Source organism: Phyllobates terribilis, unplaced genomic scaffold (assembly GCF_046119375.1).
Source record: "Phyllobates terribilis strain yellow unplaced genomic scaffold, ASM4611937v1 Scaffold_14__1_contigs__length_39327217, whole genome shotgun sequence".
Lineage (NCBI taxonomy): Eukaryota > Metazoa > Chordata > Amphibia > Anura > Dendrobatidae > Phyllobates > Phyllobates terribilis.
Window position 1 is genome coordinate 33,144,844 of NW_027362774.1, and position 27,678 is coordinate 33,172,521.

General features: G+C 51.8%; 1 protein-coding gene across 5 annotated transcripts in view; it reads right to left on the reverse strand.

The window, feature by feature from the left end:
- The window catches only part of LOC141175898 (uncharacterized), a 68,119-nt gene that overhangs the window by 27,527 nt on the left and 12,914 nt on the right, over positions 1-27,678 (reverse strand). Inside the window, exon 1 of one of the 5 annotated variants that reach the window (XM_073659885.1) lies at positions 1,103-1,252. The exons of 1 other annotated variant lie outside the window; for it this stretch is intronic. The gene's annotated coding sequence lies outside the window, so the exon portion shown is untranslated. Of the gene's footprint in view, positions 1-923; positions 1,030-1,060; positions 1,253-27,678 lie in introns of those variants that run through there. 3 more of the 5 variants (XM_073659886.1, XM_073659888.1, XM_073659887.1) reach the window with 3 other exon arrangements.

Sequence of the window (27,678 nt, forward strand, 5' to 3'; positions counted from 1 at the left end):
CCACCAGATCCCACCTGTGCCGCCAGATACAGTACCTTATATAACCATCGAGGTTCTCTGCCCTGGAGATCCGCCTTATATAGCCATCGAGGTTCTCTGCCCTGGAGATCCGCCTTATATAACCATCGAGGTTCTCTGCCCTGGAGATCCGCCTTATATAACCATCGAGGTTCTCTGCCCTGGAGATCCGCCTTATATAACCATCGAGGTTCTCTGCCCTGGAGATCCGCCTTATATAACCATCGAGGTTCTCTGCCCTGGAGATCCGCCTTATATAACCATCGAGGTTCTGCGCCCTGGAAATCCGCCTTATATAACCATCGAGGTTCTCCGCCCTGGAAATCCGCCTTATATAACCATCGAGGTTCTCCGCCCTGGAGATCCGCCTTATATAACCATCAAGGTTCTCCGCCCTGGAGATCCGCCTTATATAACCATCGAGGTTCTCTGCCCTGGAGATCCGCCTTATATGACCATCGAGGTTCTCTGCCCTGGAGATCCGCCTTATATGACCATCTGTGCCGCCAGATACAGTACCACCAGATCCCACCTGTGCCGTCAGATACAGTACCACCAGATCCCACCTGTGCCGCCAGATACAGTACCACCAGATCCCACCTGTGCCGCCAGATCCCACCTGTGCCGCCAGATCCCACCTGTGCCGCCAGATACAGTACCACCAGATCCCACCTGTGCTGCCAGATACAGTACCACCAGATCCCACCTGTGCAGCCAGATACAGTACCAGCAGATCCCACCTGTGCAGCCAGATACAGTACCACCAGATCACAGCTGTGCAGCCAGATACAGTACCACCAGATCCCACCTGTGCCACCAGATACAGTACCACCAGATCCCACCTGTGCAGCCAGATACAGTACCACCAGATCCAAACTATGCCGCAAGATCCCACCAGATCCCACCTGTGCTGTGCGATCCCGCGAGATAGTGGGGGTGGACAGGGGGGCAAGAGGAGGAAGGGCAGGGCGAAAGGGTGGGGGAGTACATACGTCATGTGATGACAAAGAGGAAATAATAATGACAGAAAACAGCCCCCCACCCCTTATATACCGCGCTCTTCTCCCCACGTGTCCTCCTGTACCTGCAGCGGGTACTCCTCAGAGACACTTCCGGGTCCAGCTGCACACGGCCGAGACTAGAATGGAGGTGCTGCAGGGAGTGATGACGTCACCGGAAAGGGCGGGGCCTCCTCCTCCAGTGCAGCCCGAAAACAGGAAGCAGCAACCAGTGCTGGAGAGGAGACGAGTGTATACGAGAACCAAGAGCCGAGTACAGCCGAGTACAGCCGAGTACAGCCGAGTACAGCCGAGTACAGCCGAGTACAGCCGAGTACAGCCGAGGGGACGGGCGTAACGGCTGTGTATATATACACAGCTCAGCAGTCAGTATCACACAGGAGAGGATTAGATACACGGCTCAGACAGTATCACACAGGATAGGATTAGATACACGGCTCAGCAGACAGTATCACACAGGAGAGGATTAGATACACGGCTCAGCAGACAGTATCACACGGGAGAGGATTAGATACACGGCTCAGCAGACAGTATCACACGGGAGAGGATTAGATACACGGCTCAGCAGACAGTATCACACAGGAGAGGATTAGATACACGGCTCAGCAGTCAGTATCACACAGGATAGGATTAGATACACGGCTCAGCAGTCAGTATCACACAGGATAGGATTAGATACACGGCTCAGCAGTCAGTATCACACAGGATAGGATTAGATACACGGCTCAGCAGACAGTATCACACAGGAGAGGATTAGATACACAGCTCAGCAGTCAGTATCACACAGGATAGGATTAGATACACGGCTCAGCAGACAGTATCACACAGGAGAGGATTAGATACACGGCTCAGCAGTCAGTATCACACAGGAGAGGATTAGATACACGGCTCAGCAGACAGTATCACACGGGAGAGGATTAGATACACGGCTCAGCAGACAGTATCACACGGGAGAGGATTAGATACACGGCTCAGCAGACAGTATCACACGGGAGAGGATTAGATACACGGCTCAGCAGACAGTATCACACGGGAGAGGATTAGATACACGGCTCAGCAGACAGTATCACACGGGAGAGGATTAGATACACGGCTCAGCAGACAGTATCACACGGGAGAGGATTAGATACACGGCTCAGCAGTCAGTATCACACAGGATAGGATTAGATACACGGCTCAGCAGACAGTATCACACGGGAGAGGATTAGATACACGGCTCAGCAGACAGTATCACACGGGAGAGGATTAGATACACGGCTCAGCAGACAGTATCACACGGGAGAGGATTAGATACACGGCTCAGCAGACAGTATCACACGGGAGAGGATTAGATACACGGCTCAGCAGACAGTATCACACGGGAGAGGATTAGATACACGGCTCAGCAGACAGTATCACACGGGAGAGGATTAGATACACGGCTCAGCAGACAGTATCACACGGGAGAGGATTAGATACACGGCTCAGCAGACAGTATCACACGGGAGAGGATTAGATACACGGCTCAGCAGACAGTATCACACGGGAGAGGATTAGATACACGGCTCAGCAGACAGTATCACACAGGAGAGGATTAGATACAGGCTCAGCATACAGTATCACACAGGAGAGGATTAGATACAGGCTCAGCAGACAGTATCACACAGGAGAGGATTAGATACAAGGCTCAGCAGACAGTATCACACAGGAGAGGATAAGATACACGGCTCAGCAGACGGTATCACACAGGAGAGGATTAGATACACAGCTCAGCAGACAGTATCACACAGGAGAGGATTAGATACACGGCTCAGCAGACAGTATCACACAGGAGAGGATTAGATACACAGCTCAGCAGACAGTATCACACAGGATAGGATTAGATACAGGCTCAGCATACAGTATCACACAGGAGAGGATTAGATACAAGGCTCAGCAGACAGTATCACACAGGATGGGATTAGATACACAGCTCAGCAGACAGTATCACACAGGATAGGATTAGATACACGGCTCAGCAGACAGTATCACACAGGAGAGGATTAGATACACGGCTCAGCAGACAGTATCACACAGGAGAGGATTAGATACACGGCTCAGCATACAGTATCACACAGGAGAGGATTAGATACACAGCTCAGCAGACAGTATCACACAGGAGAGGATTAGATACACGGCTCAGCAGTCAGTATCACACAGGAGAGGATTAGATACACGGCTCAGCAGACAGTATCACACAGGATAGGATTAGATACACGGCTCAGCAGTCAGTATCACACAGGATAGGATTAGATACACGGCTCAGCAGTCAGTATCACACAGGATAGGATTAGATACACAGCTCAGCAGTCAGTATCACACAGGATAGGATTAGATACACGGCTCAGCAGTCAGTATCACACAGGAGAGGATTAGATACACGGCTCAGCAGTCAGTATCACACAGGAGAGGATTAGATACACGGCTCAGCAGTCAGTATCACACAGGATAGGATTAGATACACGGCTCAGCAGTCAGTATCACACAGGATAGGATTAGATACACGGCTCAGCAGTCAGTATCACACAGGATAGGATTAGATACACGGTTCAGCAGACACTATCACACAGGATAGGATTAGATACACGGCTCAGCAGACAGTATCACACAGGTTAGGATTAGATACACGGCTCAGCAGACAGTATCACACAGGATAGGATTAGATACACGGCTCAGCAGACAGTATCACACAGGATAGGATTAGATACACGGCTCAGCAGACAGTATCACACAGGAGAGGATTAGATACACGGCTCAGCAGTCAGTATCACACAGGATAGGATTAGATACACGGCTCAGCAGTCAGTATCACACAGGATAGGATTGGATACACGGCTCAGCAGACAGTATCACACAGGATAGTATTAGATACACGGCTCAGCATACAGTATCACACAGGAGAGGATTAGATACATAGCTCAGCAGTCAGTATCACACAGGAGAGGATTAGATACACGGCTCAGCAGACAGTATCACACAGGAGAGTATTAGATACACGGCTCAGCAGACAGTATCACACAGGAGAGGATTAGATACTACATGGCTCAGCAGACAGTATCACACAGGAGAGGATTAGATACACGGCTCAGCAGACAGTATCACACAGGAGAGGATTAGATACACGGCTCAGCAGACAGTATCACACAGGAGAGTATTAGATACACGGCTCAGCAGACAGTATCACACAGGAGAGGATTAGATACTACATGGCTCAGCAGACAGTATCACACAGGAGAGGATTAGATACACGGCTCAGCAGACAGTATCACACAGGAGAGGATTAGATACACGGCTCAGCAGACAGTATCACAGGAGAGGATTAGATACACGGCTTAGCAGTCAGTATCACACAGGATAGGATTAGATACACGGCTCAGCAGTCAGTATCACACAGGATAGGATTAGATACACAGCTCAGCAGACAGTATCACACAGGTTAGGATTAGATACACGGCTCAGCAGTCAGTATCACACAGGATAGGATTAGATACACGGTTCAGCAGACACTATCACACAGGTTAGGATTAGATACACGGCTCAGCAGACAGTATCACACAGGATAGGATTAGATACACGGCTCAGCAGACAGTATCACACAGGATAGGATTAGATACACGGCTCAGCAGACAGTATCACACAGGAGAGGATTAGATACACGGCTCAGCAGTCAGTATCACACAGGAGAGGATTAGATACACGGCTCAGCAGTCAGTATCACAGGAGAGGATTAGATACACGGCTCAGCAGACAGTATCACACAGGAGAGGATTAGATACACGGCTCAGCAGACAGTATCACACAGGAGAGGATTAGATACACGGCAAGTGACCGGGGCAGTCTCTGGGTAAAGGATTGGTACGACCTGTGGCGGCAGATGATAGACGTGAGCTCCCAGGTGAGCAGGCGAGAGTCTCTGGATAAACGGGTGGTCACAGCATGTGATGGCGGAGCCTCCAGGAAGACCAACAGACAGGTAGCAGGTGACCGCTCCCAGGTGAGCGGGCAGGAGTCTCTGGACAGGCGGGTGGTCACAGCACGTGACGGCGGAGCCTCCAGGTAGGCTAGCAGGCAGGTAGTTGATGTGCGCTCCCAGGTGAGCGGGCAGGAGTCTCTGGACAGGCGGGTGGTCACAGCACGTGACGGCGGAGCCTCCAGGTAGGCTAGCAGGCAGGCAGCAGATGAGCGCTCCCAGGTGAGCGGGCAAGCTGGTCCATAGACAGACTGACAGAAGTTGGAAGGCAGACCGTCGGACCTCAGGCTAGCAGGCAGGTGGCAGGATATCAGGCAGGAATTAGACAGCAAGCTGGCAGGTATCTGGCAGGTATCTGGCAGGTATCTGGCAGGTATCTGGCAGGTATCTGGCAGGTAACTGGCAGGTATCTGGCAGGTAACTGGCAACGGGACCTGAGGGCTGAAGCAGAGTAGTGAACAGTGCTACAACATTGCTCGGGCACCTCCATTTTGGAGGAGGTGCCTTTTATATGGGAGGTCCTCCGGCAATTGGCCGGGGACTCCTTAGGACGGCGCGCGTGGTCCCTTTAAGAGAGAGGGAGCGCGCGCGCCCTAAGCACACTGCCGGGGAAGGAGCGCGTGCCGGAAGCAGCGGGGAGAGAAGCACTGGAGGACGCCGCGCCAGGAGCGGGGAGGTGAGAGGGACGGCGTCTCTGCCTAGAACGGGGCAGAGACGCCGATGCTACAGTACCCCCCCCTTTAGGCCCCCTCTTTTTTTGGCCAGAAAGAAATTTCTCAAGGAGAAGCGGGGCGTTGATGTTCTCCCTGGGTTCCCAAGTTCTCTCCTCAGGACCAAACCCCTTCCAATCTACCAGAAAAAAGGTTTTTCCTCTTACCCTCTTGGAGGCCAGAATACTCTCTACCTCAAAGATGTCATCAGCGGAAACCGGAGCAGGAGGGGCACCTGGATTTTTGGAAAAAAAGTTAAAGACAACGGGTTTGAGGAGAGATACGTGGAAGGAGTTGGGGATCCGTAGGGTGGCCGGGAGTTTTAATTTGTAGGCCACAGGGTTAATTTGCCTGAGGACTTCGAAGGGGCCGATGAATCGAGGACCCAACTTGTAGGAGGGTACTTTGAGCCGCACATGTTTGGATGAGAGCCAAACCTTGTCTCCCTGACGGAATTGAGGCGGATCCAGACGTCTCTTATCAGCATATCTCTTCATCCGCTCAGAGGAGAGAAGAAGAGCGGACCTGGTGCTCTCCCAAATAGTAGAAAATTCGCTGACAAGAGACTCCGCAGCAGGGTTGTCCACAGAAACGGAGACAGGAAGTGGAATCTGGGGATGTTGGCCACCGACTATAAAGAACGGGGATTTGGAAGAGGACTCGCTCTCATGGTTATTAAAAGAGAACTCGGCCCATGGTATGAGATCCACCCAGTCCGAGTGGTGAGCATCAACGAAGTGCCGGAGGTAGCTGGACAAGATCTGATTGATCCGCTCCACTTGACCATTGGACTGAGGGTGGTAAGCGGAGGAGAAATCCAGGGTAATGTCCAGCAGCTTACATGTGGCTCTCCAGAAGCGAGAGGTGAACTGAACCCCACGATCCGACACGATGTGGAGGGGCAGACCATGGAGACGGAAGATGTGGCGGATAAAGTCTTCAGCCAGCTCGGGTGCAGACGGAAGACCAGGCAGGGGAATGAAGTGGGCCATCTTAGAAAAACGGTCAGCGACAACCCAAATGACAGTACAACCGGCAGAAACTGGAAGGTCGGTGATAAAGTCCATAGCGATGTGTTGCCAAGGAGCAGCAGGTACGGGAAGGGGCAGGAGATGGCCGGTAGGTAGATGTCGGGGAACTTTGTTACGGGCACAGGATGAACAGGCCGCGACGAAGTCTACCACATCCTTACGCAGGGTAGGCCACCAGTAATGCCGGGTAATAAGTTGGAAGGTCTTCTTTTGGCCAGCATGGCCAGCTAGTTTAGAAGAATGTCCCCAGCGAAGAACCCTCTCCCGATCTGGCACAGCTACGAACGTCTTACCGGGTGGAAGACGAGTCAGATCCAAGGGGGCCAAATTCATCACCTTGGAGGAGTCGATGATGTGCGTAGGTTCCTCCTCTTGATCGGAGGACAGGAAGGACCGGGACAAGGCATCAGCTTTGACGTTCTTGTCCGCCGGACGGAAATGAAGAATGAAGTCGAAGCGGGCAAAAAACAACGACCACCGGGCCTGGCGAGGATTGAGTCTCTGGGCATTTTGGAGATATGCCAGGTTTTTGTGATCCGTGTAGATAATTACCGGGTAGAGAGCCCCTTCAAGCAGATAGCGCCACTCTCCCAGTGCCAATTTGATGGCTAGCAATTCCCGGTCTCCAATGGAGTAGTTGCGCTCCGACGAGGAGAAGATTTTGGAGAAGAAGCCGCACGTTACCATTCTCCCGGTAGAAGACTTCTGGGTGAGCACCGCTCCGGCTCCGGAGGAGGAGGCATCAACCTCCAGGTAGAATTGTTTATTTGTCACGCTGTCTCTGTATACTGGAGGTAGGGGGCCTAAGCTGACCCTAAGCTGGGGCCCTGACTAATCCCTCAACCTGGAGGTACTGTTAAAGGTACAGAGGTCCAGGCCGCCAGCGTAACCCCTACCTCCTGAGGATCCCTGCACCTAAGTAATCTAGTCCTGAGAAGGACCCCGATCACAACAAAAGGGGACAAGTAATAATATGCCCACACACAGTACTTAGACGAACGAGACAGTACAAGGGAAAAACCAAAACCACCTTGCATACAAAAACTACACAACTACAACAGAGGGAACACCAACGGGAAAGGAGATAAATGATAAAGCGAGGAAGGGAAAAAACACTCCAAATACACTTATCTCTGAAACTCCAAATACCACGATCTGCTCTGTTAGTCTGCATGAAATGCTTTCACCGACACTTCCCTAACAGACCAGCAGGCATTTGAAGGAGTCTCACTACAGCAGCATTGATTGCAGCTGGGCGAGGCTGGACCTCGTCTAGCACAGAGAGAGAGAGAATTAACTCCCTCACTGCCGAAAAACACAAAGCACCAAAAAGTCAGCTGCGAGAAGTCAGGCTGTGTAATCGTGACGATCTTCGTGGCGACACACCCGTGACATTATTACAGTCCGGACGGTGCAGGACGGGAGCAGAGGCGAAGGCTTTCTTTAGGGAAAGGAAGGCCTCCTCGGCTTCAGGCGACCATGTCCTGGGGTTAGCCCCCTTACGGGTAAGTGCAGATATGGGAGCAGTCCGAGACGAGAAGTGTGGGATGAAAAGACGATAATAATTAGCGAAGCCCAGGAATCGCTGTATCGCCTTCAAACCTTCAGGACGAGGCCATTTTAGAACGGAAGAGAGCTTCTCGGGATCCATTTGCAGACCTGTTTGGGAGATGACATAGCCCAAGAACGGAAGGGAGGTCTGATCGAAGAGGCACTTCTCGTATTTGGCGTAAAGGTGGTTCTGCCGAAGCCTAAGCAGGACCTGACGAACATCCCTCCGGTGTGTGGGGAGATCCGGAGAGAAGACCAAGATATCGTCCAGGTATACCACTACGCAGGAGTACAGGAGGTCACGGAAGATGTCGTTGACTAGTTCCTGAAAGACCGCGGGAGCATTACAGAGACCGAAGGGCATCACAAGGTACTCGTAGTGACCGTCCCGAGTATTGAATGCCGTCTTCCACTCGTCTCCTTGACGGATACGGACCAGATTATACGCTCCTCGTAGATCCAGCTTGGAGAAGATCCTGGCGCCCTTGAGACGGTCAAACAATTCGGAGATGAGTGGCAGGGGATATTTGTTTTTTACCGTGATGAGATTGAGTCCTCTGTAGTCAATACAGGGACGTAGCGAGCCGTCTTTCTTTTTGACAAAGAAGAATCCGGCTCCAGCCGGGGAGGTAGATTTTCGGATAAATCCCCTAGCCAGATTCTCTTCAATGTACTCAGACATGGCTCGGGTCTCGGCTGCAGACAATGGGTAGATACGCCCACGGGGAGGAGTGGTGCCAGGTACCAGGTCGATCGGGCAATCGTATGGCCTATGGGGTGGCAACGTCTCAGCTTCCTTCTTACCGAAGACGTCCGCATAGGGCCAGTAGGGAGCCGGGAGACCAGGTAAGTTAGCTGGAGTAGGCTGAGGGCGAAGTGGACGGACCGGGACCAGGCAGGTCCTATGGCAGTCAGGACCCCATCGGAGTACTTCACCGGACCGCCAGTTCAATACGGGTTCATGTGTCTGGAGCCAAGGTAGACCTAGCAACAGGGAGTGAGAAAGTCCGGACAGCACATGGAATGAGATCTCCTCAGAGTGCAGCATTCCCACCTGCAGGGTTATGGGTTCGGTGACGAGCAGGATGGTCTCCGAGAGAAGTCTTCCATCCACGGAGGCGACTGACAATGGTTCAGCCAGGGACTTGGTGGGAATATGGTATCTCTCTACCAGAGACTGGGAGATGAGGTTTCCAGCAGCTCCAGAATCCAGATGGGCTAGTTCAAAGAGACGGTTTTCTCCCCAAGCAATAGAGACCGGTAAGGTCAGAGACGGAGAGGGCTTACTTTTGTCTAGGACGACCTCTCCGAGTGGTCCTAGACACTGGCGTTTCCCGGCTTTTCCGGGCAGGAACGGATGAAGTGCTTCATACTGCCACAATAGAAACAGCTTCCCTCGGCTCGGTGAGATTCTTGGCGAGAACCGACCATCTTGGTCTGGTCGACCTGCATAGGCTCAGGAGAGTGTAGCTCAGGAGAGACGGAGGGAGTGACGGGTTTCTGAAAAGTAGGAGCTAGACGTGGAAACCTCCTCTCACGGGTGACCTCTTTGGCACGCTCCTGGAACCGCAGGTCAATCCGGGTGGCAAGAGTTATTAGGTCATCGAGAGTGGTAGGAATGTCCCGACCGGCAAGTTCATCTTTAATATGGCCGGACAGACCCTCCCAGAAGACGGAAACCAGAGCGTCATTATCCCAGGCCAGCTCCGAGGCAAGGGTACGGAACCGTATGGCATATTGGCCCACGGTGAGACTTCCCTGACGGAGGCGTAGCAGAGATGATGCGGATGAGGTCTTCCGTCCGGGTTCGTCGAAGACTTTCCGGAAAGCCGTGAGAAAGGCAGGCAAGTCGGACACCAGGGGGTCTCCTCTCTCCCATAGAGGATTTAGCCAGGCCAGGGCCTCTCCGGTGAGATGGGACATGATGAAGGCAATTTTGGCCCGGTCGGAGTTAAACTGGTGAGACAGGAGTTCAAAGTGCAGGGTGCACTGATTTATGAAGCCCCGAGCCTGGGCGGAGTCGCCTCCGAAACGAGGAGGTGCAGAAAGCCGGGGTCCGGGGTAGGATACCATGTTATTAGTGGGCAGTGGAGCTGCCGGATTGCGAGTCATGGCACTGGCGGTGGTTGCAGGCAGAGCAGTCAGAGTGTCCAGGCGAGAATTGACATTCCGCAGGTGACCCAGGATGGACTCCTGTTGGGACCTCTGACGGGACAGTTCATGACATAGGTCCGAGAGCGAGGGAGCTTGGGTGCCACCGGGTTCCATGGCCCGAGCAAACTGTAACGGGTCTGGGAGGCGGAACCTCTGAGCTACTATACAAGGGGGCGGTCCTTGTAAGGGAGCGGGTGGCGACCAGGGTAGACGGGCAGGCAGTCACAGCAGGTGACTGGGACAGTCTCTGAATGAACGGACAGGAGGTCACGGCAAGTGACCGGGGCAGTCTCTGGATGAAAGGGCAGGAGGTCACGGCAAGTGACCGGGGCAGTCTCTGGATGAACGGGCAGGAGGTCACGGCAAGTGACCGGGGCAGTCTCTGGGTAAAGGGTTGGTACGACCTGTGGCGGCAGATGATAGACGTGAGCTCCCAGGTGAGCAGGCGAGAGTCTCTGGATAATCGGGTGGTCACAGCATGTGACAGCGGAGCCTCCAGGAAGACCAACAGACAGGCGGCAGATGAGCGCTCCCAGGTGAGCGGGCAGGAGTCTCTGGACAGGCGGGTGGTCACAGCACGTGACGGCAGAGCCTCCAGGTAGGCTAGCAGACAGGTAGCAGATGAGCGCTCCCAGGTGAGCGGGCAAGCTGGTCCATAGACAGACTGACCGGAGCTGTAAGGCAGACCGTCGGACCTCAGGCAAGCAGGCAGGTGGCTGAAGTGCGCTCCCAGGTGAGCGGACAGGCTGGTCCTTAGACTGACAGGAGTTGGAAGGCAGACCGTCGGACCTCAGGCTAGCAGGCAGGTGGCAGGATATCAGGCAGGAATTAGACAGCAGACTGGCAGGAATCTGGCAGGTAACTGGCAACGGGACCTGAGGGCTGAAGCAGAGTAGTGAACAGTGCTATAACATTGCTCGGGCACCTCCATTTTGGAGGAGGTGCCTTTTATATGGGAGGTCCTCCGGCAATTGGCCGGGGACTCCTTAGGACGGCGCGCGCGGTCCCTTTAAGAGAGGGGGAGCGCGCGCGCCCTAAGCACACTGCCGGGGAAGGAGCGCGTGCCGGAAGCAGCGGGGAGAGAAGTGCTGGAGGACGCCGCGCCAGGAGCGGGGAGGTGAGAGGGACGGTGTCTCTGCCTAGAACGGGGCAGAGATGCCGATGCTACACGGCTCAGCAGTCAGTATCACACAGGATAGGATTAGATACACGGCTCAGCAGTCAGTATCACACAGGATAGGATTAGATACACAGCTCAGCAGACAGTATCACACAGGATAGGATTAGATACACAGCTCAGCAGACAGTATCACACAGGAGAGGATTAGATACACGGCTCAGCAGACAGTATCACACAGGAGAGGATTAGATACACGGCTAAGCAGACAGTATCACACAGGAGAGGATTAGATACACGGATCAGCAGACAGTATCACACAGGAGAGGATTAGATACACGGATCAGCAGACAGTATCACACAGGATAGGATTAGATACACGGATCAGCAGACAGTATCACACAGGAGAGGATTAGATACACGGCTCAGCAGACAGTATCACACAGGAGAGGATTAGATACACGGCTCAGCAGACAGTATCACACAGGATAGGATTAGATACACGGATCAGCAGACAGTATCACACAGGAGAGGATTAGATACACGGCTCAGCAGACAGTATCACACAGGAGAGGATTAGATACACAGCTCAGCAGTCAGTATCACACAGGAGAGGATTAGATACACAGCTCAGCAGTCAGTATCACACAGGAGAGGATTAGATACCCGGCTCAGCATACAGTATCACACAGGAGAGGATTAGATACACGGCTCAGCAGACAGTATCACACAGTAGAGGATTAGATACACAGTTCAGCATACAGTATCACACAGGAGAGGATTAGATACACGGCTCAGCAGACATTATCACACAGGAGAGGATTAGATACTCAGCTCAGCAGACAGTATCACACAGGATAGGATTAGATACACGGCTCAGCAGACAGTATCACACAGTAGAGGATTAGATACACGGCTCAGCAGACAGTATCACACAGTAGAGGATTAGATACACGGATCAGCAGACAGTATCACACAGGAGAGGAATAGATACACGGGTCAGCAGACAGTATCACACAGGAGAGGATTAGATACACGGCTCAGCAGACAGTATCACACAGGATAGGATTAGATACACGGATCAGCAGACAGTATCACACAGGATAGGATTAGATACACGGATCAGCAGACAGTATCACACAGGAGAGGATTAGATACACAGCTCAGCAGACAGTATCACACAGGAGAGGATTAGATACACGGCTCAGCATACAGTATCACACAGGAGAGGATTAGATACACGGCTCAGCAGACAGTATCACACAGCAGAGGATTAGATACACGGCTCAGCAGGCAGTATCACACAGGAGAGGATTAGATACACGGCTCAGCAGACAGTATCACACAGGATAGGATTAGATACATGGATCAGCAGACAGTATCACAGGATAGAATTAGATACACGGCTCAGCATACAGTATCACACAGGATAGTATTAGATACACGGCTCAGCAGTCAGTATCACACAGGATAGGATTAGATACACGGCTCAGCAGTCAGTATCACACAGGAGAGGATTAGATACCCGGCTCAGCATACAGTATCACACAGGATAGGATTAGATACACGGCTCAGCAGTCAGTATCACACAGGATAGGATTAGATACACGGCTCAGCAGACAGTATCACACAGGATAGGATTAGATACACGGCTCAGCAGACAGTATCACACAGGATAGGATTAGATACACGGCTCAGCAGTCAGTATCACACAGGAGAGGATTAGATACACGGCTCAGCAGTCAGTATCACACAGGATAGGATTAGATACACGGCTCAGCAGTCAGTATCACACAGGATAGGATTAGATACACGGCTCAGCAGTCAGTATCACACAGGATAGGATTAGATACACGGCTCAGCAGTCAGTATCACACAGGATAGGATTGGATACACGGCTCAGCAGACAGTATCACACAGGAGAGGATTAGATACACGGCTCAGCAGTCAGTATCACACAGGAGAGGATTAGATACACGGCTCAGCAGTCAGTATCACACAGGATAGGATTAGATACACGGCTCAGCAGTCAGTATCACACAGGATAGGATTAGATACACGGCTCAGCAGTCAGTATCACACAGGATAGGATTGGATACACGGCTCAGCAGACAGTATCACACAGGAGAGGATTAGATACATAGCTCAGCAGTCAGTATCACACAGGATAGGATTAGATACACAGCTCAGCAGACAGTATCACACAGGAGAGGATTAGATACACGGCTCAGCAGTCAGTATCACACAGGAGAGGATTAGATACACGGCTCAGCAGACAGTATCACACAGGAGAGGATTAGATACTACATGGCTCAGCAGACAGTATCACACAGGATAGGATTAGATACACGGCTCAGCAGACAGTATCACACAGGATAGGATTAGATACACGGCTCAGCAGACAGTATCACACAGGTTAGGATTAGATACACGGCTCAGCAGACAGTATCACACAGGAGAGGATTAGATACACGGCTCAGCAGACAGTATCACACAGGATAGGATTAGATAAGATACACGGCTCAGCATACAGTATCACACAGGAGAGGATTAGATACACGGCTCAGCAGACAGTATCACACAGGAGAGGATTAGATACACGGCTCAGCAGACAGTATCACACAGGATAGGATTAGATACACGGCTCAGCAGACAGTATCACACAGGATAGGATTAGATACACGGCTCAGCAGTCATTATCACACAGGATAGGATTAGATACACGGCTCAGTAGTCAGTATCACACAGGAGAGGATTAGATACACGGCTCAGCAGTCAGTATCACACAGGATAGGATTAGATACACAGCTCAGCAGTCAGTATCACACAGGAGAGGATTAGATACACGGCTCAGCAGACAGTATCACACAGGATAGGATTAGATACACGGCTCAGCAGACAGTATCACACAGGTTAGGATTAGATACACGGCTCAGCAGACAGTATCACACAGGAGATTATTAGAAACACGGCTCAGCAGACAGTATCACACAGGAGATTATTAGAAACACGGCTCAGCAGTCAGTATCACACAGGATAGGATTAGATACACGGCTCAGCAGACAGTATCACACAGGTTAGGATTAGATACACGGCTCAGCAGACAGTATCACACAGGAGATTATTAGAAACACGGCTCAGCAGACAGTATCACACAGGAGATTATTAGAAACACGGCTCAGCAGTCAGTATCACACAGGATAGGATTAGATACACGGCTCAGCAGACAGTATCACACAGGAGAGGATTAGATACACGGCTCAGCAGACAGTATCACACAGGATAGGATTAGATACACGGCTCAGCAGACAGTATCACACAGCAGAGGATTAGATACACAGCTCAGCAGACAGTATCACACAGGTTAGGATTAGATACACGGCTCAGCAGACAGTATCACACAGGAGATTATTAGAAACACGGCTCAGCAGACAGTATCACACAGGAGATTATTAGAAACACGGCTCAGCAGTCAGTATCACACAGGATAGGATTAGATACACGGCTCAGCAGACAGTATCACACAGGTTAGGATTAGATACACGGCTCAGCAGACAGTATCACACAGGATAGGATTAGATACACGGCTCAGCAGACAGTATCACACAGGATAGGATTAGATACACGGCTCAGCAGACAGTATCACAGGAGAGGATTAGATACACGGCTTAGCAGTCAGTATTACACAGGAGAAAATTAGATACACGGCTCAGCAGTCAGTATCACACAGGAGAGGATTAGATACACGGCTCAGCAGACAGTATCACACTGGAAAGAATTAGATACACGGCTCAGCAGTCAGTATCACACAGGAGAGGATTAGATACACAGCTCAGCAGTCAGTATCACACAGGAGAGGATTAGATACACGGCTCAGCAGACAGTATCACACTGGAAAGAATTAGATACACGGCTCAGCAGACAGTATAACACAGGATAGGATTAGATACACGGCTCAGCAGGCAGTATCACACAGGAGAGGATTAGATACACAGCTCAGCAGTCAGTATCACACAGGAGAGGATTAGATACACGGCTCAGCAGACAGTATCACACTGGAAAGAATTAGATGCACGGCTCAGCAGACAGTATAACACAGGATAGGATTAGATACACGGCTCAGCAGTCAGTATCACACAGGATAGGATTAGATACACGGCTCAGCAGACAGTATCACACAGGATAGGATTAGATACACGGCTCAACAGACAGTATCACACAGGAGAGGATTAGATACACGGCTCAGCAGACGGTATCACACAGGAGAGGATTAGATACACGGCTCAGCAGACAGTATCACACAGGAGAGGATTAGATACACGGCTCAGCATACAGTATCACACAGGAGAGGATTAGATACACGGCTCAGCAGACAGTATCACACTGGAAAGAATTAGATACACGGCTCAGCAGACAGTATAACACAGGATAGGATTAGATACACGGCTCAGCAGTCAGTATCACACAGGATAGGATTAGATACACGGCTCAGCAGACAGTATCACACAGGATAGGATTAGATACACGGCTCAACAGACAGTATCACACAGGAGAGGATTAGATACACGGCTCAGCAGACGGTATCACACAGGAGAGGATTAGATACACGGCTCAGCAGACAGTATCACACAGGAGAGGATTAGATACACGGCTCAGCATACAGTATCACACAGGAGAGGATTAGATACACGGCTCAGCAGTCAGTATCACACAGGAGAGGATTAGATACACGGCTCAGCAGACGGTATCACACAGGAGAGGATTAGATACACGGATTAGCAGACAGTATCACACAGGAGAGGATTAGATACACGGCTCAGCATACAGTATCACACAGGAGAGGATTAGATACACGGCTCAGCATACAGTATCACACAGGAGAGGATTAGATACTACATGGCTCAGCAGACAGTATCACACAGGATAGGATTAGATACACGGCTCAGCAGTCAGTATTACACAGGAGAAAATTAGATACACGTCTCAGCAGACAGTATCACACAGGAGAGGATTAGATACACAGCTCAGCAGACAGTATCACACAGGATAGGATTAGATACACGGCTCAGCAGACAGTATCACACAGGATAGGATTAGATACACGGCTCAGCAGACAGTATCACACAGGAGAGGATTAGATACACAGCTCAGCAGACAGTATCACACAGGATAGGATTAGATACACAGCTCAGCAGACAGTATCACACAGGATAGGATTAGATACACGGCTCAGCAGTCAGTATCACACAGGATAGGATTAGATACACAGCTCAGCAGACAGTATCACACAGGTTAGGATTAGATACACGGCTCAGCAGACAGTATCACACAGGAGAGGATTAGATACACGGCTCAGCAGTCAGTATCACACAGGAGAGGATTAGATACACGGCTCAGCAGTCAGTATCACACAGGAGAGGATTAGATACACGGCTCAGCAGTCAGTATCACACAGGATAGGATTAGATAGACGGCTCAGCAGTCAGTATCACACAGGATAGGATTAGATAGACGGCTCAGCAGACAGTATCACACAGGATAGGATTAGATAGACGGCTCAGCAGACAGTATCACACAGGATAGGATTAGATACACGGCTCAGCAGACAGTATCACACAGGAGAGGATTAGATACACAGCTCAGCAGACAGTATCACACAGGAGAGGATTAGATACACGGCTCAGCAGACAGTATCACACAGGAGAGGATTAGATACACGGCTCAGCAGACAGTATCACACAGGAGAGGATTAGATACACGGCTCAGCAGACAGTATCACACAGGAGAGGATTAGATACACGGCTCAGCAGACCGTATCACACAGGAGAGGATTAGATACACGGCTCAGCAGACAGTATCACACAGGAGAGGATTAGATACACGGCAAGTGACCGGGGCAGTCTCTGGGTAAAGGATTGGTACGACCTGTGGCGGCAGATGATAGACATGAGCTCCCAGGTGAGCAGGCGAGAGTCTCTGGATAAACGGGTGGTCACAGCATGTGATGGCGGAGCCTCCAGGTAGGCTAGCAGGCAGGCAGCAGATGAGCGCTCCCAGGTGAGCAGGCAAGCTGGTCCATAGACAGACTGACAGAAGTTGGAAGGCAGACCGTCGGACCTCAGGCTAGCAGGCAGGTGGCAGGATATCAGGCAGGAATTAGACAGCAAGCTGGCAGGTAACTGGCAGGTAACTGGCAACGGGACCTGAGGGCTGAAGCAGAGTAGTGAACAGTGCTACAACATTGCTCGGGCACCTCCATTTTGGAGGAGGTGCCTTTTATATGGGAGGTCCTCCGGCAATTGGCCGGGGACTCCTTAGGACGGCGCGTGTGGTCCCTTTAAGAGAGAGGGAGCGCGCGCGCCCTAAGCACACTGCCGGGGAAGGAGCGCGTGCCGGAAGCAGCGGGGAGAGAAGCGCTGGAGGACGCCGCGCCAGGAGCGGGGAGGTGAGAGGGACGGTGTCTCTGCCTAGAACGGGGCAGAGATGCCGATGCTACACGGCTCAGCAGTCAGTATCACACAGGATAGGATTAGATACACAGCTCAGCAGTCAGTATCACACAGGATAGGATTAGATACACGGCTCAGCAGTCAGTATCACACAGGATAGGATTAGATACACAGCTCAGCAGTCAGTATCACACAGGATAGGATTAGATACACGGCTCAGCAGACAGTATCACACAGGAGAGGATTAGATACACGGCTCAGCAGACAGTATCACACAGGATAGGATTAGATACACAGCTCAGCAGTCAGTATCACACAGGATAGGATTAGATACACGGCTCAGCAGTCAGTATCACACAGGATAGGATTAGATACACAGCTCAGCAGACAGTATCACACAGGAGAGGATTAGATACACAGCTCAGCAGACAGTATCACACAGGAGAGGATTAGATACACGGCTCAGCAGACAGTATCACACAGGAGAGGATTAGATACACAGCTAAGCAGACAGTATCACACAGGAGAGGATTAGATACACAGCTCAGCAGACAGTATCACACAGGAGAGGATTAGATACACAGCTCAGCAGACAGTATCACACAGGAGAGGATTAGATACACGGCTCAGCAGACAGTATCACACAGGATAGGATTAGATACACGGCTCAGCAGTCAGTATCACACAGGATAGGATTAGATACACAGCTCAGCAGTCAGTATCACACAGGATAGGATTAGATACACGGCTCAGCAGACGTATCACACAGGAGAGGATTAGATACACGGCTCAGCAGACAGTATCACACAGGAGAGGATTAGATACACGGCTCAGCAGACAGTATCACACAGGAGAGGATTAGATACACGGCTCAGCAGACAGTATCACACAGGAGAGTATTAGATACACGGCTCAGCAGACAGTATCACACAGGAGAGGATTAGATACACGGCTCAGCAGACAGTATCACACAGGAGAGGATTAGATACACGGCTCAGCAGACAGTATCACACAGGAGAGGATTAGATACACGGCTCAGCAGACAGTATCACACAGGAGAGGATTAGATACACGGCTCAGCAGACAGTATCACAGGAGAGGATTAGATACACGGCTTAGCAGTCAGTATCACACAGGATAGGATTAGATACACGGCTCAGCAGTCAGTATCACACAGGATAGGATTAGATACACAGCTCAGCAGACAGTATCACACAGGTTAGGATTAGATACACGGCTCAGCAGACAGTATCACACAGGAGAGGATTAGATACACGGCTCAGCAGACAGTATCACAGGAGAGGATTAGATACACGGCTCAGCAGTCAGTATCACACAGGAGAGGATTAGATACACGGCTCAGCAGTCAGTATCACAGGAGAGGATTAGATACACGGCTCAGCAGACAGTATCACACAGGAGAGGATTAGATACACAGCTCAGCAGACAGTATCACACAGGAGAGGATTAGATAAGATACACGGCTCAGCAGACAGTATCACACAGGAGAGGATTAGATACACAGCTCAGCAGACAGTATCACACAGGAGAGGATTAGATACACGGCTCAGCATACAGTATCACACAGGAGAGGATTAGATACACAGCTCAGCAGACAGTATCACACAGGAGAGGATTAGATACATGGCTCAGCAGACAGTATCACACAGGAGAGGATTAGATACACGGCTCAGCAGTCAGTATCACACAGGATAGGATTAGATACACAGCTCAGCAGACAGTATCACACAGGAAAGAATTAGATACACGGCTCAGCAGTCAGTATCACACAGGATAGGATTAGATACACGGCTCAGCAGACAGTATCACACAGGAGAGGATTAGATACACGACTCAGCAGTCAGTATCACACAGGAGAGGATTAGATACACGGCTCAGCAGACAGTATCGCACAGGAGAGGATTAGATACACAGCTCAGCAGTCAGTATCACACAGGATAGGATTAGATACACGGCTCAGCAGACAGTATCACACAGGAGAGGATTAGATACACGGCTCAGCAGACAGTATCACACAGGATAGGATTAGATACACGGCTCAGCAGACAGTATCACACAGAATAGGATTAGATACACGGCTCCACAGACAGTATCACACAGGATAGGATTAGATACACGGCTCAGCAGTCAGTATCACACAGGATAGGATTAGATACACGGCTCAACAGTCAGTATCACACAGGAGAGGATTAGATACACAGCTCAGCAGACAGTATCACACAGGAGAGGATTAGATACACGGCTCAGCATACAGTATCACACAGGAGAGGATTAGATACACAGCTCAGCAGACAGTATCACACAGGAGAGGATTAGATACATGGCTCAGCAGACAGTATCACACAGGAGAGGATTAGATACACGGCTCAGCAGTCAGTATCACACAGGATAGGATTAGATACACAGCTCAGCAGACAGTATCACACAGGAAAGAATTAGATACACGGCTCAGCAGTCAGTATCACACAGGATAGGATTAGATACACGGCTCAGCAGACAGTATCACACAGGAGAGGATTAGATACACGACTCAGCAGTCAGTATCACACAGGAGAGGATTAGATACACGGCTCAGCAGACAGTATCGCACAGGAGAGGATTAGATACACAGCTCAGCAGTCAGTATCACACAGGATAGGATTAGATACACGGCTCAGCAGACAGTATCACACAGGAGAGGATTAGATACACGGCTCAGCAGACAGTATCACACAGGATAGGATTAGATACACGGCTCAGCAGACAGTATCACACAGAATAGGATTAGATACACGGCTCCACAGACAGTATCACACAGGATAGGATTAGATACACGGCTCAGCAGTCAGTATCACACAGGATAGGATTAGATACACGGCTCAACAGTCAGTATCACACAGGAGAGGATTAGATACACGGCTCAGCAGTCAGTATCACACAGGAGAGGATTAGATACATGGCTCAGCAGACAGTATCACACAGGAGAGGATTAGATACACGGCTCAGCAGTCAGTATCACACAGGATAGGATTAGATACACGGCTCAGCAGACAGTATCACACAGGATAGGATTAGATACACAGCTCAGCATACAGTATCACACAGGATAGGATTAGATACACGGCTCAGCAGACAGTATCACACAGGAGAGGATTAGATACACGGCTCAGCAGACAGTATCACACAGGAGAGGATTAGATACACGGCTCAGCAGACAGTATCACACAGGAGAGGATTAGATACACGGCTCAGCAGACAGTATCACACAGGAGAGGATTAGATACACGGCAAGTGACCGGGGCAGTCTCTGGGTAAAGGATTGGTACGACCTGTGGCGGCAGATGATAGACGTGAGCTCCCAGGTGAGCAGGCGAGAGTCTCTGGATAAACGGGTGGTCACAGCATGTGATGGCGGAGCCTCCAGGAAGACCAACAGACAGGTAGCAGGTGACCGCTCCCAGGTGAGCGGGCAGGAGTCTCTGGACAGGCGGGTGGTCACAGCACGTGACGGCGGAGCCTCCAGGTAGGCTAGCAGGCAGGTAGTTGATGTGCGCTCCCAGGTGAGCGGGCAGGAGTCTCTGGACAGGCGGGTGGTCACAGCACGTGACGGCGGAGCCTCCAGGTAGGCTAGCAGGCAGGCAGCAGATGAGCGCTCCCAGGTGAGCGGGCAAGCTGGTCCATAGACAGACTGACAGAAGTTGGAAGGCAGACCGTCGGACCTCAGGCTAGCAGGCAGGTGGCAGGATATCAGGCAGGAATTAGACAGCAAGCTGGCAGGTATCTGGCAGGTATCTGGCAGGTATCTGGCAGGTATCTGGCAGGTATCTGGCAGGTATCTGGCAGGTATCTGGCAGGTATCTGGCAGGTATCTGGCAGGTAACTGGCAGGTAACTGGCAGGTAACTGGCAGGTAACTGGCAGGTAACTGGCAACGGGACCTGAGGGCTGAAGCAGAGTAGTGAACAGTGCTACAACATTGCTCGGGCACCTCCATTTTGGAGGAGGTGCCTTTTATATGGGAGGTCCTCCGGCAATTGGCCGGGGACTCCTTAGGACGGCGCGCGTGGTCCCTTTAAGAGAGAGGGAGCGCGCGCGCCCTAAGCACACTGCCGGGGAAGGAGCGCGTGCCGGAAGCAGCGGGGAGAGAAGCACTGGAGGACGCCGCGCCAGGAGCGGGGAGGTGAGAGGGACGGCGTCTCTGCCTAGAACGGGGCAGAGACGCCGATGCTACAGTACCCCCCCCCTTTAGGCCCCCTCTTTTTTTGGCCAGAAAGAAATTTCTCAAGGAGAAGCGGGGCGTTGATGTTCTCCCTGGGTTCCCAAGTTCTCTCCTCAGGACCAAACCCCTTCCAATCTACCAGAAAAAAGGTTTTTCCTCTTACCCTCTTGGAGGCCAGAATACTCTCTACCTCAAAGATGTCATCAGCGGAAACCGGAGCAGGAGGGGCACCTGGATTTTTGGAAAAAAAGTTAAAGACAACGGGTTTGAGGAGAGATACGTGGAAGGAGTTGGGGATCCGTAGGGTGGCCGGGAGTTTTAATTTGTAGGCCACAGGGTTAATTTGCCTGAGGACTTCGAAGGGGCCGATGAATCGAGGACCCAACTTGTAGGAGGGTACTTTGAGCCGCACATGTTTGGATGAGAGCCAAACCTTGTCTCCCTGACGGAATTGAGGCGGATCCAGACGTCTCTTATCAGCATATCTCTTCATCCGCTCAGAGGAGAGAAGAAGAGCGGACCTGGTGCTCTCCCAAATAGTAGAAAATTCGCTGACAAGAGACTCCGCAGCAGGGTTGTCCACAGAAACGGAGACAGGAAGTGGAATCTGGGGATGTTGGCCACCGACTATAAAGAACGGGGATTTGGAAGAGGACTCGCTCTCATGGTTATTAAAAGAGAACTCGGCCCATGGTATGAGATCCACCCAGTCCGAGTGGTGAGCATCAACGAAGTGCCGGAGGTAGCTGGACAAGATCTGATTGATCCGCTCCACTTGACCATTGGACTGAGGGTGGTAAGCGGAGGAGAAATCCAGGGTAATGTCCAGCAGCTTACATGTGGCTCTCCAGAAGCGAGAGGTGAACTGAACCCCACGATCCGACACGATGTGGAGGGGCAGACCATGGAGACGGAAGATGTGGCGGATAAAGTCTTCAGCCAGCTCGGGTGCAGACGGAAGACCAGGCAGGGGAATGAAGTGGGCCATCTTAGAAAAACGGTCAGCGACAACCCAAATGACAGTACAACCGGCAGAAACTGGAAGGTCGGTGATAAAGTCCATAGCGATGTGTTGCCAAGGAGCAGCAGGTACGGGAAGGGGCAGGAGATGGCCGGTAGGTAGATGTCGGGGAACTTTGTTACGGGCACAGGATGAACAGGCCGCGACGAAGTCTACCACATCCTTACGCAGGGTAGGCCACCAGTAATGCCGGGTAATAAGTTGGAAGGTCTTCTTTTGGCCAGCATGGCCAGCTAGTTTAGAAGAATGTCCCCAGCGAAGAACCCTCTCCCGATCTGGCACAGCTACGAACGTCTTACCGGGTGGAAGACGAGTCAGATCCAAGGGGGCCAAATTCATCACCTTGGAGGAGTCGATGATGTGCGTAGGTTCCTCCTCTTGATCGGAGGACAGGAAGGACCGGGACAAGGCATCAGCTTTGACGTTCTTGTCCGCCGGACGGAAATGAAGAATGAAGTCGAAGCGGGCAAAAAACAACGACCACCGGGCCTGGCGAGGATTGAGTCTCTGGGCATTTTGGAGATATGCCAGGTTTTTGTGATCCGTGTAGATAATTACCGGGTAGAGAGCCCCTTCAAGCAGATAGCGCCACTCTCCCAGTGCCAATTTGATGGCTAGCAATTCCCGGTCTCCAATGGAGTAGTTGCGCTCCGACGAGGAGAAGATTTTGGAGAAGAAGCCGCACGTTACCATTCTCCCGGTAGAAGACTTCTGGGTGAGCACCGCTCCGGCTCCGGAGGAGGAGGCATCAACCTCCAGGTAGAATTGTTTATTTGTCACGCTGTCTCTGTATACTGGAGGTAGGGGGCCTAAGCTGACCCTAAGCTGGGGCCCTGACTAATCCCTCAACCTGGAGGTACTGTTAAAGGTACAGAGGTCCAGGCCGCCAGCGTAACCCCTACCTCCTGAGGATCCCTGCACCTAAGTAATCTAGTCCTGAGAAGGACCCCGATCACAACAAAAGGGGACAAGTAATAATATGCCCACACACAGTACTTAGACGAACGAGACAGTACAAGGGAAAAACCAAAACCACCTTGCATACAAAAACTACACAACTACAACAGAGGGAACACCAACGGGAAAGGAGATAAATGATAAAGCGAGGAAGGGAAAAAACACTCCAAATACACTTATCTCTGAAACTCCAAATACCACGATCTGCTCTGTTAGTCTGCATGAAATGCTTTCACCGACACTTCCCTAACAGACCAGCAGGCATTTGAAGGAGTCTCACTACAGCAGCATTGATTGCAGCTGGGCGAGGCTGGACCTCGTCTAGCACAGAGAGAGAGAGAATTAACTCCCTCACTGCCGAAAAACACAAAGCACCAAAAAGTCAGCTGCGAGAAGTCAGGCTGTGTAATCGTGACGATCTTCGTGGCGACACACCCGTGACATTATTACAGTCCGGACGGTGCAGGACGGGAGCAGAGGCGAAGGCTTTCTTTAGGGAAAGGAAGGCCTCCTCGGCTTCAGGCGACCATGTCCTGGGGTTAGCCCCCTTACGGGTAAGTGCAGATATGGGAGCAGTCCGAGACGAGAAGTGTGGGATGAAAAGACGATAATAATTAGCGAAGCCCAGGAATCGCTGTATCGCCTTCAAACCTTCAGGACGAGGCCATTTTAGAACGGAAGAGAGCTTCTCGGGATCCATTTGCAGACCTGTTTGGGAGATGACATAGCCCAAGAACGGAAGGGAGGTCTGATCGAAGAGGCACTTCTCGTATTTGGCGTAAAGGTGGTTCTGCCGAAGCCTAAGCAGGACCTGACGAACATCCCTCCGGTGTGTGGGGAGATCCGGAGAGAAGACCAAGATATCGTCCAGGTATACCACTACGCAGGAGTACAGGAGGTCACGGAAGATGTCGTTGACTAGTTCCTGAAAGACCGCGGGAGCATTACAGAGACCGAAGGGCATCACAAGGTACTCGTAGTGACCGTCCCGAGTATTGAATGCCGTCTTCCACTCGTCTCCTTGACGGATACGGACCAGATTATACGCTCCTCGTAGATCCAGCTTGGAGAAGATCCTGGCGCCCTTGAGACGGTCAAACAATTCGGAGATGAGTGGCAGGGGATATTTGTTTTTTACCGTGATGAGATTGAGTCCTCTGTAGTCAATACAGGGACGTAGCGAGCCGTCTTTCTTTTTGACAAAGAAGAATCCGGCTCCAGCCGGGGAGGTAGATTTTCGGATAAATCCCCTAGCCAGATTCTCTTCAATGTACTCAGACATGGCTCGGGTCTCGGCTGCAGACAATGGGTAGATACGCCCACGGGGAGGAGTGGTGCCAGGTACCAGGTCGATCGGGCAATCGTATGGCCTATGGGGTGGCAACGTCTCAGCTTCCTTCTTACCGAAGACGTCCGCATAGGGCCAGTAGGGAGCCGGGAGACCAGGTAAGTTAGCTGGAGTAGGCTGAGGGCGAAGTGGACGGACCGGGACCAGGCAGGTCCTATGGCAGTCAGGACCCCATCGGAGTACTTCACCGGACCGCCAGTTCAATACGGGTTCATGTGTCTGGAGCCAAGGTAGACCTAGCAACAGGGAGTGAGAAAGTCCGGACAGCACATGGAATGAGATCTCCTCAGAGTGCAGCATTCCCACCTGCAGGGTTATGGGTTCGGTGACGAGCAGGATGGTCTCCGAGAGAAGTCTTCCATCCACGGAGGCGACTGACAATGGTTCAGCCAGGGACTTGGTGGGAATATGGTATCTCTCTACCAGAGACTGGGAGATGAGGTTTCCAGCAGCTCCAGAATCCAGATGGGCTAGTTCAAAGAGACGGTTTTCTCCCCAAGCAATAGAGACCGGTAAGGTCAGAGACGGAGAGGGCTTACTTTTGTCTAGGACGACCTCTCCGAGTGGTCCTAGACACTGGCGTTTCCCGGCTTTTCCGGGCAGGAACGGATGAAGTGCTTCATACTGCCACAATAGAAACAGCTTCCCTCGGCTCGGTGAGATTCTTGGCGAGAACCGACCATCTTGGTCTGGTCGACCTGCATAGGCTCAGGAGAGTGTAGCTCAGGAGAGACGGAGGGAGTGACGGGTTTCTGAAAAGTAGGAGCTAGACGTGGAAACCTCCTCTCACGGGTGACCTCTTTGGCACGCTCCTGGAACCGCAGGTCAATCCGGGTGGCAAGAGTTATTAGGTCATCGAGAGTGGTAGGAATGTCCCGACCGGCAAGTTCATCTTTAATATGGCCGGACAGACCCTCCCAGAAGACGGAAACCAGAGCGTCATTATCCCAGGCCAGCTCCGAGGCAAGGGTACGGAACCGTATGGCATATTGGCCCACGGTGAGACTTCCCTGACGGAGGCGTAGCAGAGATGATGCGGATGAGGTCTTCCGTCCGGGTTCGTCGAAGACTTTCCGGAAAGCCGTGAGAAAGGCAGGCAAGTCGGACACCAGGGGGTCTCCTCTCTCCCATAGAGGATTTAGCCAGGCCAGGGCCTCTCCGGTGAGATGGGACATGATGAAGGCAATTTTGGCCCAGTCGGAGTTAAACTGGTGAGACAGGAGTTCAAAGTGCAGGGTGCACTGATTTATGAAGCCCCGAGCCTGGGCGGAGTCGCCTCCGAAACGAGGAGGTGCAGAAAGCCGGGGTCCGGGGTAGGATACCATGTTATTAGTGGGCAGTGGAGCTGCCGGATTGCGAGTCATGGCACTGGCGGTGGTTGCAGGCAGAGCAGTCAGAGTGTCCAGGCGAGAATTGACATTCCGCAGGTGACCCAGGATGGACTCCTGTTGGGACCTCTGACGGGACAGTTCATGACATAGGTCCGAGAGCGAGGGAGCTTGGGTGCCACCGGGTTCCATGGCCCGAGCAAACTGTAACGGGTCTGGGAGGCGGAACCTCTGAGCTACTATACAAGGGGGCGGTCCTTGTAAGGGAGCGGGTGGCGACCAGGGTAGACGGGCAGGCAGTCACAGCAGGTGACTGGGACAGTCTCTGAATGAACGGACAGGAGGTCACGGCAAGTGACCGGGGCAGTCTCTGGATGAAAGGGCAGGAGGTCACGGCAAGTGACCGGGGCAGTCTCTGGATGAACGGGCAGGAGGTCACGGCAAGTGACCGGGGCAGTCTCTGGGTAAAGGGTTGGTACGACCTGTGGCGGCAGATGATAGACGTGAGCTCCCAGGTGAGCAGGCGAGAGTCTCTGGATAATCGGGTGGTCACAGCATGTGACAGCGGAGCCTCCAGGAAGACCAACAGACAGGCGGCAGATGAGCGCTCCCAGGTGAGCGGGCAGGAGTCTCTGGACAGGCGGGTGGTCACAGCACGTGACGGCAGAGCCTCCAGGTAGGCTAGCAGACAGGTAGCAGATGAGCGCTCCCAGGTGAGCGGGCAAGCTGGTCCATAGACAGACTGACCGGAGCTGTAAGGCAGACCGTC